This window comes from Octodon degus, unplaced genomic scaffold (assembly GCF_000260255.1).
Source record: "Octodon degus isolate 3935 unplaced genomic scaffold, OctDeg1.0 scaffold00008, whole genome shotgun sequence".
Lineage (NCBI taxonomy): Eukaryota > Metazoa > Chordata > Mammalia > Rodentia > Octodontidae > Octodon > Octodon degus.
The window spans coordinates 7444679-7457349 of NW_004524584.1; positions in this window are offsets into that span (position 1 = coordinate 7444679).

Sequence of the window (12671 nt, forward strand, 5' to 3'; positions counted from 1 at the left end):
TTCTGGAGATGATGGAAATATCAGTACTTTGATTGTGGAGGTAGTTTAGTGAGCGTACCCAAACTTATCAAGTTGTGCAGCTTAATATATGCCAGGAATGCCTCAAGAAAGCTGTTTATTGTTGTTTAAATCAGATGCTTCCAGTGAGCCCCATAAGACTCCAGACAAGTCTTTTCCCTTCATTTAGCCTCAACTTTCCCATCTGTAAAACAGGGTCTCTAAAAGACCTACCAGCAGGGACTATCACACTCACAATGACCTCCTCCCCACGTCTCCATGAAAGGCTGTGCTGGATAAGGGGGAGTGACCAGTCTGTGTGACTCAGGCTTATCCTATGACTTTTCTGATCCCAGCTCAACTTTGCAGTCCTTCCTCTACAAGTAGCTCAGACCAAATGAAATGCAGAGATAAGAGAAACAGAGAGTAGAGTCCAGATGACTCCAAGATTTTGGCCTAAGCAACCAGGAAGCTAGAGTGGACTTCCTTGGAGATAAGGGTGGAGCGGGTCTGGGGAGAGTTTCCAGAGCCAGTGTTGGGGATGTGGGTGAACTGTCAGGCAGCTGCCACAGGAAGAGAACTGGTGAGAGCTGGGCCTGAGACGTGGGAGTTCCATTATGCAGAACTTTGGCCAACATCTGCATTTGACAGATGGGGACATTAAGACCCACGGAGGTATTTTTCAAATACGCTGAGATAGTAATTCACAGAGTTGGTACAAGAATGCAGGTTGCTGGACTCAAACTAGTGCTTAAATGTCACCTTCTCCATGAAGACTTCCTGCCGCTCAATTGAATGTCACACCCACTCCCCTCACTAAGCACTCCTGATCACCCCTACCTTGTACCTCTTTGTTTATTGCTTGTACTCTTTGTCGCCTCAGGTAGTATATAAGCTCCCCAAGGCCAGGAACCTGTGTGTGCGCTGCAAATCGAAGTCACCCTAGCAGCTAGAATAGTGCCTGTCACAGCTCCACAGCTCCACTGCTCCAGTACCTTCCACATTTATGCGTAATAAACACTGTTGAGCACAGGCCATGGCCAAAGGTCCTTGCCCTGCAAAGATTCATGTTCTTCACTACTTCAGCTGGGTTCAGGACACCTCACGGCACTTTCTGCTCTGTATCACCTCCTTAAGTCTCCATATCATCTTATACAAAAGCAGGCTTGTGGTGCTATCCTGAGATACGACGCAGCGTGAGTGCCCCATCAGGCGGGTTGGAGTGGACTATAAGAAGCGACTTCAGCAAATCAGTGCTGTGAAGTAAAGCCCCAGCAGGTCTAACAGGACAAGAAAAGTGCCGGTAGACTCGATTTGGGCACTATGCCCAGGTGACATATTTTCTTCCCTCCTTGGAGGAAAACGTTTGGGTCAAAAATCCTAGGAGCTCAAAGGGCTCTGCCGGGAGTGAGGAGGCTGGGTTTCACTTCAACCTGCTCACTTCTTGGCATGAGGCCTGTGGCTCCCTCAGTCTTCTTATCTGTGAAATGGGATGAGAATACTTTCTCTGTTGACTTTGGAAGTGTTTGGAGCGTTGAAGAAGCTGCAAATGGAAATGCTTTGTGAGCAGATTGCAATGTGCTTCTGTCGAGGCCAACGGACCTTCTCCTGGCAGCCTGCCTGCTCTGCGTAACACGCTTACTGCTCTGGGGAGGAGCTGGGGGACAAATTGTGTCCCCTTTGGTTTGAATACTGAAGCTCTAACTTTTAGGACACTTTAAATGGGCTGTATTTAGAGATAGGACTTTAAAGAGGTAATAAAGTTAAAATGAGTCAGTAGGGTGGGACCAAATCCATATGACTTGAGTCCTTAGAGGAAAAATTTTGGACATAGACACAGGAAGAAGCAAGATGACAAAAAGACACAGCAGGAAAGACAGAGGTCCCCAAAGAAGTCAACCTTTGCAACACCTTGATCTTGAACTCCCGACCTCCAGAACTGTGAGCCAGTACATTTCTACGGTTGAAGCCATGCAGTCTGTGTTATAGCAGTCCCAGGGCCAACACAGAGATCTGAATGGGCTGCAGCGAGTGCCAGCAACAGAGGACCTTGCTGCCCTCTCCCACACAGCCCCTCCTACACACACTGGCCCCAGACACCCAGCCCCTGACGCAGAGAGGTCCAGCTGGGTGTCCTATCCTGAAAGACCTGTGGGCTCAAGAGGAGTCCTGTTGGCCTCTGGGGCTGTCCCTGAGCAAAAATTCTCAGAAGCACACCCTGGTGAGAGATGAGGGCATGCCTGGAAGGATGTCAGCCACACTGATCAAAAGGGAGAGTGTGGTACAGACTGGTAATCCCAGAACTTTGGGAGGTGGAGGCAGGAGGATTTAAAGTTCAAGTCTTAGTAGCTCAGTGGGATCTTGTCTTGAAATAAAAGAAGGATGAGTGATGTGGTTCAGTGTGAAGCTCCTGAGGTTAACCCCCATGGAGAGAAAGAGAGAGAGAGACAGAGACAGAGACAGAGACAGAGATAGAGACAAAGACAGAGACAGAGAGACACAGAGACAGACAGACACAGAGACAGAGACAGAGACAGAGAGAAACAGAGACAGACACAGAGACAGAGACAGACAGACAGACGGACAGACAGGAAGAGAGAGAGACAGAAAGGAAAAGAAAGACGGAGAATGTGACCTCTACCCAACTTTTGTCTATGTCAGAAGCCTGCATTCTCTAAAAACGGCAAAGTGGCTACCCAAGCCCTAGACCCAAAGCCACTCTTCACTCCTCACACTCCAAGAGTCCTGCACTAGCCCACCAGGCTGTGAGGGTTGAGTGCTCACTTAGTGTCAAGAGTTGGACTCCAGGCTGTAGACTCTCAGGGGACCCATGTGAGAGCGCAGAGCTCCCCGCAGCTGCTGGACAGACCTCCGTTCTCTCCTCGGCAGTGCTTCTGCTGGGGCAGCTCAGATCTGCACCTTCGTCCTGTGCTGAGCCTTGATTTGGTGATGAGTGTGATGATGTCCTCTCGCATTCCCAGGGTCACCTGACCCCTCCCCTTCTAACCATGGGGTCTTTTCCATCACCTTGGTCAACAATACAAGCTAACATTTAAGGAGACAAGAGCAACATATTGATATTGTGTAGATTGCTAATTCCCTCTTTTGGAAGCATTTCCAAGTCAGACCATGGGGTAGAAATCACATGCAACCTTTGCAGAAAAGATCTTATTTTTTCCACAAAGTAAGGGAGAAAGCATAAACAAAATAAGGGTCTTTCCTTGGCAAAACAAGGCCACCCACATACTTAGAAATCTACGCCTGCCTGGAATAACTCTAGTTTTGTTCTATTGTCATGTAACCGACACCCTGCATTGCTGCATTGGTCTGAGGCATTTCCTTATTTGACTGCCTCCTGATTTAGGAACATAGGAGCTGCCAGGACCCAGGCCATATAAACTCCACAGCAACACCCCCTACTCCCTTCCCTTTTCCTGCATGTCTGGGACACACCCAGCAGTCCACAGGCAGAAAAGCCTGAATTGAGCCCCACAACCTCGCTCCCAACTGCCTCCTGCATGTGAGGAAACAAATGTAGGCCAGCCTGGGTCCACAGTGGGCCAGTCCACAGGAACTGATTGTCCCGTAACCTTTGGCTCTGTGGGGTCTGCTGGCGTTGGGCATTTCAGATTCATAGAGAATCTTGTTTGGTGCTGGACAGTGTTCAGAATTCAGACTTCGACTGCGGTAACAATAGTCATCCTGGTCAAGTGTTTTCAGCAAATCACTTTAAAACTTGGCTCTTCCCTGACCACCCTAAATATGGATGATTTCCAGTAGAAGCTGAACAATTGCCAGACGTCAAGTCCTGTCACCTTGAGTGTATTTGTACACAGGATCAGGAAAACGAACTTCTCTTGACAGTTCCAAGAGTTGAGTAGTGCCTGTGCTTGTGGGTCGCAGGGCTGGAGTGACCTGAGGAATCTATCTTCTAGGTGCCTGCGAGCAGAGGTGCTGCCTACACCCCCCAGGACAGAAGGGCCTGGAGGGAGGTCTCAGTGCCAATGTCTCTCTGTGGCCCAGGACCTGCCTGCATCTGTAGCGTATACTATGATGCCGGTATCACAGGAAGACGCTGCCAGGGACTTTTTCTTCTCAATATCACTTCCACATAGAAGTGAGGGCAAATAAGCAAGCAGGAATGTATTTTTAAAACATGTTTAGGGAGTTTCCTGGTTTTCGCCACACAATAGTTCTCCTTGCCTCCTACTTGCGCAGCCTGATCCTGCTGGGATCCAGAGTTGATATCCTGGGAATTATAAAATCCTGACTAATTAAAAAAAAAGTTCAGTTATGCTTCCTAGATGAATCTTACAGAGTCAGGAAAATGAGAAATATGTTCAGTAAAGATTTCCAATAATGGCATTCGAAATCATCATGGACTTTCTGTGGTCTAGCACCTCCTCTGCTGACCTCACTCCGCTGTCCTGGTCACAGCCAAGGTCCCACCCACAGGCAGCTGAGACAGACAGGAGAGGCCAGGCCCTGGGTGCAGCAGGGTAAAAGTCCTGCTTTCTTTGATTGTGTGGTTCCAATCAGATGGCTCTCCCTTAGGCGCTTTAGAACCAAGGGCTCATGAAAGGAGAAGCAGAGGACCTGGGGGAGGAAAAATAGAGATGCAGAATACAGAACACTGTGGCAGCACACTGGAGAGCAGCAGTTCCACAGGGCTAGAAGTCATAGATGCCAGCTTTGGGGAAGGACAGACGGGGGCCACCTTGGCAAGTGATTTTCCCGAGCCACCCCAACGGGCTCCTCCAGCTGGGATCTGCATTTCCATCCTACGCTTGCTGGCTGTGGGACTTGGGGCAAGTTACAAACTTCTCTAAGCCTCAACATCCTCCTCTCAATGGACAGGATGCTGTAACCTTGGCTATAAGGCTGTGTGAGCACCAGAGTGAAGTACACAGAGCATCTGGTGCCATGTCTGAAAGTGTTCAACACCACTCAGTATCATCATTGTTAGACCAGCCTTAGAGTGAACCCTCCATTCCAAGTGCTAACTGCAGGGTATGGCTGGTGTCTTGTTCCTCTATCTGTCCACTCTTCCTTAAGTGTGCTGTGCTTCTGGAAACTTAGAAGAGCCTCTCTGGCACAGATATGAAAAGAACTCTAGAGAGCCCAGGTGACCACTCTATGTTAAACTCATACAGGAAAGGCTGCTAGGGAATGCTGGTTTGGGCCTGGATCTCACTCACCCTTTGAGACAATATGGACAGAATGAAATGCAGTTATGGGATACTACCCTGCTGGCCACAAGAGCGGGTTAGATTCTGAGACAGGCTGAGAGGGGACAAGCTGGGGTCCTGGTTCTGTGCAGAGGAGGTACAGCAGCATGCTGAGGCTTGGTGTCAGCAGGGGGCTATGTACAGGAGAAGTGGGCATGTGTAGACAGGAATGGTGACATGCAAGCATAAAGAGCCTGTGTCTGTTGATGTCTGTGTGTCTGTGCCAGGAAGGATGTGTGTGCAAGTTTATACCTGGGGAGGGTTTGTGTGGTTTGGGAAAGCTCTGGTTGAGGGCGTCTTGAGCACGCATGTGCACTTGAGGACAGGCCATGTGTGCATCTGTGTGACCAAGCATGCACGAGGCGTCTGTGCAAAGCTGGTACATGGGGCAACTGTCTTCTACCTTCAGCAGCTCAGCTAGCTGCAGTGCAGGAGGGGGAGGGGACAGCTATCTGGGCCATCTGCTTGGCAGGCCTGGTATTGACAGCTGTTATGGGCATGCCGCATGTCTGTTTGAGAACCAGAGGCATTCAGGAACTGGCTGTCGCTGCTGAAGACCAGGAATGAGGAAGTTCCAAAGGTTCCTGTGGGTTTTCTTTTCAAGGGGCATAAAGTGACCTTTGCCTGTACCACGTGGGTTTTCTGCAGGCTCCTTGTTCCTTCCCTTAGGGAAGAGGGAGAGGCCAGTTTCACTTTGCTTTCCAATCATTTTCACTTTCAGGAGCCCTCCATTAAACATTAAAGAAGGAGAAACAGCTATGTTGTGATAGCGACACACTCCAGGCCGTAGTGTACAGACCTGAGTAGAGATGTCCCAGGTTCAAGACCTGGCTTTGGATCCATAGCAATTGCTGTGACCAGGTCATAACTTCCTCAAGTACCCCAAACTGTACTGCTCTTAGCCTCCTCCTTTGTGTTGACGAGAGCTTCCAAGTAGAGGGAGATTTCTCCACTGGGACATAGAAGCTGATGCCAGAAGAGCTGTCAGGTCGCATATTGAGGGAGGCATCTGGCTAGTTGCCCAATAGCAGAAAAGATAGGTGCTAAACTTCAGTCCCTTGTCCTAACGGTCAGTGCCAAACAGCACAACACCCAACACATCTGTTCATCCAGAGGTGTTTCCTGGCCTTCTCTGGCTATATCATACTGTCTCCACTGTCCCCTGATATCTGGCCACTTTTCCAGAGGCTGCTTCCTACAAGATATATCCCACCCGCTTTCTTGTGGATCCATCCTGTGTGAACAGGCTACAAGCAGCAAGCCAAGCCTTCTCTTTGAGTTGCCAAAGTTCAGTTCCCCACACTTGGCGCCCTTAATGTGAACATGCCCCTTGTCCTCCTGGGGCTTGAGGCCTTTTTGGATAGCCACAATGAACCCCACACTCTCCAAAGGGCTTCTGAAGACAACACACAGACACACATGCACATCCTTCATAGGTCTGTGCCCCTGCAGGGCCCCTGTCTCTAGCCAGTGGTACCCTCTCATGGCTCCTCTAAACTGTTCAGCTCTACCTAAGCCTTGCTTTTCCCCCTCCCCCGCTGCTACCCTCTTGGGTCACCCTCTGCATTGCAGCCTGTACTAATGAGATGTGTCCTATGGGCCCTTGAGGTTGCTTCAGCGGAAATGGCTCTGTTCTACATCACACATAAAGTGATAGTCTGATCCTAGTTCAGAGGAAGAATTTAAGTGCATAGCAAGAGCTATTTCTCTCTTTAGTCAGTCTCCCATTAAACATTTGACATCGACGACTTCAACCAAAGGAATGATCAGGTATTTGATACATGGCGTCTAGACTCCAAGTTGGTTGCCTCAGTCTTCATATTACATTTGGCCGTGGTTTACTTTTACCACACCAAGCACTTCATGTGTCTGAGATGAAAGGCCAGCATCACAACTTCTCACTGTGGAATGGATTAAATGGACCCATTCTCTGGGAGGTCACTCAAGAGTGTCTTTGCTGTGATCTGCCCAGTAGGTAACTTCCCACCAACCTGGTTGTCCAAGGAGACACAGCCAGCCTGGATGTTTGTCATGAACCCCTTGGAGGTGGCTTCAAACAACCTTCAGGCACTTAGTGTAGGGTGGCCAGCTTTAGCAAGTAAAACCCAGGGCATCTAGTTTAATTTTAATTTCAGGTCAACACTGAATACTTTTTAGTACAAGTATATCCTGTGTAGGAGACACTTACACTAGTGTATTGCACTTACACCAAAAATGTGTTGTTTATCTGAAATTCAAATTGAGTTGGTACCCAGTGTTTTATCTGGCAGCCCTCACCTGGCTCCTACCCCCATTGGTGCATGCCATCAGGTGTTAGGGCCTCTGCAATGACTTGCAACCATAGCAACCACCAAGTTTGTCAATGATCTACACTTGCAGGCAGAAGCAGGCCTCTCTTGGCAGGAATACTCCTCTCTTGGGCTCTAGAAAGTGGGATTGGCCAAGGCCACAGTGCCCAGCCTTCCAGAGCTCACCTCCATGCCTTGAAGAGCAGATGCCAACCAAATGGTGTTTTGAGATGACACCTCACCATCCCTGTTGTTTTTCTTTCTCTTCTTTGCCCATGAATATATTTTGAGGAAGAAGAAAAGCAAGCCCAATAAGGACAGCAGAACCTCACAACACACTTCTTGCCTGTGAGCAAGGATGACATTGTGAATATCCCTGTGAGTGGCTCCTGTGTGCAGCCAGGCCTGGGCTTCAGTGTAACATTATTCCAGTAAATGATCATCTATCAATTAAATAAGAGTAACTCCTGTTCATTCTTAGCCTTCAATAATACCTCTAAGTTTATTAATAATACTCCCAAAGCACAGATAGACTGAATCAATAGTCATGGTAAAGTGTTCAGTATTTGAAACTTAGATTAATCTTGGTCATGTGCCCTATAAAATATGGAATTTTAAACTGATCTGTTTACTCTCACTTGTGCAACGCTTTGAGAGTATACTGCTTCAAAACGCCACACCCGTCACTCGCTCTGCTTTGTTTCCCCACATAGCATTTGGGGGACATGCCAGGTCAGCAGCTGGGACACCACTGTGACTTGCCCACCCCTCAGCTTTGGCTGGCTTAACAGCTGCATTGTCCTTCCCTGATATTGCTTGCAGGTTGACTCAGAAAACCTTCTCCTGGTTTCTCCAGAGATGCTAGGTCATGAATGAGCCAGAACAAGTGTTGAAAGTGCTTGGGGACAACAGGAGTTTTTGAACAATTTACTTGGACAGGCAAAGGGTCCAGATGATTGGGGCGGGGGGACACCTTGTCTCAGGAGGCTCAGTGAGCAGGCTCCTTGCCCACTCTGTCCTCAGGAGCCCTGTGCCACGAGGTACCTTTAGCATGTGAGCCCTGCAGCTGTGACTCTGGGCCACACTGCTAAAATGCAGAGCATGGCCCTGCCCCCACTAGAATGAACCATGCCTCGCACCCTGTCTTGTAAGATGGAGCTGCTGGAGCAACATACGGGAATTCCTCCGTGGTCAGGGGCCTGTGACGACATCAGCTGAAGAGAAGCACACATTCCCCAGAAGAATTTGACATGGCTTTAGGAACCCCCGTAAGCTTTGGTGTTGCTATGAACAAGCACTAGTCTGTTTTAATGTCATCTAGAAAGGTGTGACAGCGAAGTCAACAGCGATCATCTCTCATATTGCAGTTTCTGTGGAGTGGCCTGCTTAGCCTGTGCTGCTGCTCCTCATCACTTAGCTGTTTGAGGCAGCATGGCTTTATCTCCACAGCAAGACAGTGGCTTCTTTAAGGAAGGTTCTATGCCTGAACTTGTGTATCTGATGCAGAAAGCCCAATGGATAAGGTGAACCAGCCACAGAAAGGACCACAGCTGTTTTCATATTTTCCCAGCTCTTGGCTCTGGGCAAGGCAGATATTTTCACATACGTATGCCCAAATTCATCCTTTAAAAATATCTTTTGTCTGCTTTTTATTAACTCCCAGCCCCCATGTCTGGTCTTTCTACATTGTTCTTCAGACCCCAGATCTCCTGAGGCTTGGAAACTAGGATGAGGGCACCAGGCTGAGGAAGCTACGAGGGGGAGGGATGGCTTCTTAGTGATCAGAACACAATCCTCCTCTTGCAGAGTTCTGGACATCTAGAGATAGCCAGGGAGCCTTGGATACTTGCAGCCTGTTGGAGCAGGGTCATCGGAAGGTGGGAATGGGAACACCAGAGGACAGGGCCAATTCAGCTCAAGTAGACTCTGGAGGCCCATGATAGGGGAACTGTAATTTGTATATTGCTGAGTGACCACTCCATTGTCTCCATTGTCCCCTGGCAGCCAGCCGCAGTATAAAAGAGCTTGTTTTATGCCCAGCATGAGACTGTTAAAAAAGGAAAGGAATAAAAGAAAGAGGAAACACTCAGTTCAGATGAGAGTAGCCAGCATCACATCAGATCATCTGGAATGAGCACATTCATTCATTCAACCAGCAAATATTTATTGACCACCTTTTGTGGGGGAGGCAGGCAGCGCCCCAGACCCTGCACAGCAGGCTTAATGGAAGTATGATGGTTTCAAATGCTTAAATCAGATCTGGGTCTGGGAAGGAAGTGAGTCGTATTATATTATAATATTTACCATAGAAAATACATACTTTCAGGCTCTATCCAAAGAAACTGCACCTATCCATGCATCCCTGTGATGTCAGCCTGCTGGGAATCAACCGCTTCTTCCTGTGGAGATGTGATCAGCCCTTGCCCACTGTGGAAACAGGACAGGCACTTAGCAAGGGGGTCAAGGTAAAAGTCTTGTTCTGAGCTCCTTGTGCAGAGCAAAGGCCGAGGGGGAGGAGCTGAGTGGCCATGAGGTGATGCCCCTGGGGAGCCACACCGACCTCTGACCTCCCTTTTGAGGCCACCCTGGGGCTTCTGCATCAGCAAATGTGTTTTTTCCATTTGTTCCATATTTTGTCTCAGCACATCAGCCCTGACTCTCAGCCCAGCCTATGGGTGCTGCAGGGGAACTCAGAGGTTCTAGCAGACTCTGAAAATACACACTGTTTGCCGTATTTAGCATTTTGAGGCCTTTGTGGAAGCTCAACTTTAAATCGCTCAATGGAAACTGAGCCTAGAGAAAACACAGTGTCCACAAAAGGGGTGTCTGGCCCTGGGGAAGGTGCGAAGGCAGAGAACTCCTCTGGTGGCTGTCCTTACCACTTTCCCATGCCTGGCACACAGTTCCCATTTTTTGCTCTTCAGCTATAGCAAAAAGGACAGAAACTAAGTTGAAAAATAAGCAACCATTGAATTCAGGCACAGAAGCAAGCTGTGGAAGGGAGGGCCGGGGTACTCCTCATTGCCAGCCAAGCCTATATGGAAGGCCCAATGCACCCTGCCAGCTCGGGCAGGACTGCTCTTCTCATGGCTAAGCCTGTTGTACTCATTGGATGCTTTATGATGAGGTATTTTCCTCTAAAACAGTGATTCCCTACGTGTGGCTGCTGAGCTGGCAGCAACAGGAATGCCTAGGCGTTTCTTAGAGATGCAGAATTTGGGATACCACCCCAGGCTTTCTGAATCACAGACTCCAGGCAGAGTGCAGCAAAATGCACTGAGAAGCTTTGCATGCTTCTGTTACACACACAGTAAGGGAACCTCTGCTCGGCACACCACCTGCCTTGCCAGCCCCATAGCTTCTGCGCCCAGCCACACAAGCATTGCAGCACAGGCATGATACATCTGAACAGCCACTCCCTGGGTTTGGCTAGTGGCTGCAGGTTTGGGCATCCCCAAGGCCCCTGTCTTGTCCAGCTTTCACTGAAGTCGCACAGCATACAGAAGTCGATGTGTTTCCTACAGACCTGATGGGCTAAGCTTCCACGTGACCCATGACGTTTTAGGAGAGTCCTGAAAGGTAAAGAGGTCAGAGAAGGGACATACAGCCTACTTGCCTTAGTGAGATCAAAGTTACACCAGCTAAGGAACGTGACTGTCCTGCGCTGGCGAGGAATGACCTTTGGCACGAGAACTACATTTGATGATGCACTTGAAATCTTGGGTACACCAAGATGGGGAGAAGCAAACTGCAGCTGCAACACAGGCTATTCTGACAACCGTCCCTCCTCACTCATCCCCCATCCACAGTGTCATTTCTCTAGACAAAGAGAATGGCCAAGGCTTACATTCCTCCTAGGCATAGTCTGAGGAAGTTTACAAGGAGCAGGAAAAAGGTGGACTTGATAAGTCTAGAAGTGGAGACCTCAGCGGAACAAGTTTTAAAATAGGAAGGGGAAGCAATTGGTTTCATGAGGTCCAGAGGGGACACATGGACCAGCCCCCTCTGTGTCCCCTAGGAACACCACAGTCTGGGCATTGAGACCCACATTCTTGATATTTGAGCTCAGTCCCAGTATGTGAGTTACGTCACCCCAAGACAATGTGCCAGCTTTGTCACTATTGTTGCTATCTTATCACTACTGTTGTCACTCCTGTTGCTCCCTTACTTGTGAGGATGACCTTCCCAGACCTCCCATGGGTACCAGAAACTACAGACAACAACACTAAACCCTACATGGGCTGTTTATTTCTACACAGACATGTCTATGATACAATTTAATTTATAAATTACGCATAGCAAGAAACTAACAGTAATACTACAATAGAACCATTATAATCATACACTATAATAAAAATTACGTTGCTGTGGTCTCTTTCTTATACTCATACTCCCAAAATATCGCGTTTTTGTGCGGTGCTCACCCTTGCTGTAGGATGTGAGATGACGCAATGCCTGTGGGAAGAGGTGGAGGCTGGCTCATGACCCAGCCACTGCAAGGGGGCATCAGGCTGCTGCTAATCTGACTGATCATCAAGCTCTGAGGATGCAGTTGACTGCGGGGAGCTGAAATCTCAAAAAGCAAGTCTGTAGGTAAGCGAGACAACTGTATTGCAGCTGCTTGACTGTGAGGAGCGGGGGGACACCAAGGAAAGGCTCTAAGATGCCTGAGCAGGAAGACGCTGTGGTGTAGGGAGAAAGGGGGGCTCTCCGCTGCAGGCTGTCTGGGTGGGAGGAGGAAAGGGCCCTGGGTGCCAGGTTTGAAGGAGAGGGAAAGAGGCTGCGAGCTGCTAGCAGCAGGTGGTCATGAGAGCTGAAGTGAGAAAAGGAAAGTATCAGAAGTTTGTCATCTGTGTTTCGTGTGTTTGCAATAATATATAATATATATATGTGTGTGTATTTGGTTGTCACAGGGACTCACTACACAGCTCAGACTCATAGTGATCCTCCTGTTTTCATCCTCCTCAGTATTGGGATTATAGGCATATGCCATTACACCCAGACTCTGTGGTTGGCTCAGCCCACCCTGGGCTGGTGCGGCATGTGGTGCTGGGGATCAAACCGTGGTCCCTGCGCTTGCCCAAGCAGGGCTTTAGTCTGCTGACCTATCTTGCCAGCCCCTGGCTGGTTGATATTTGATGCTTATGGGTTAAGTGTG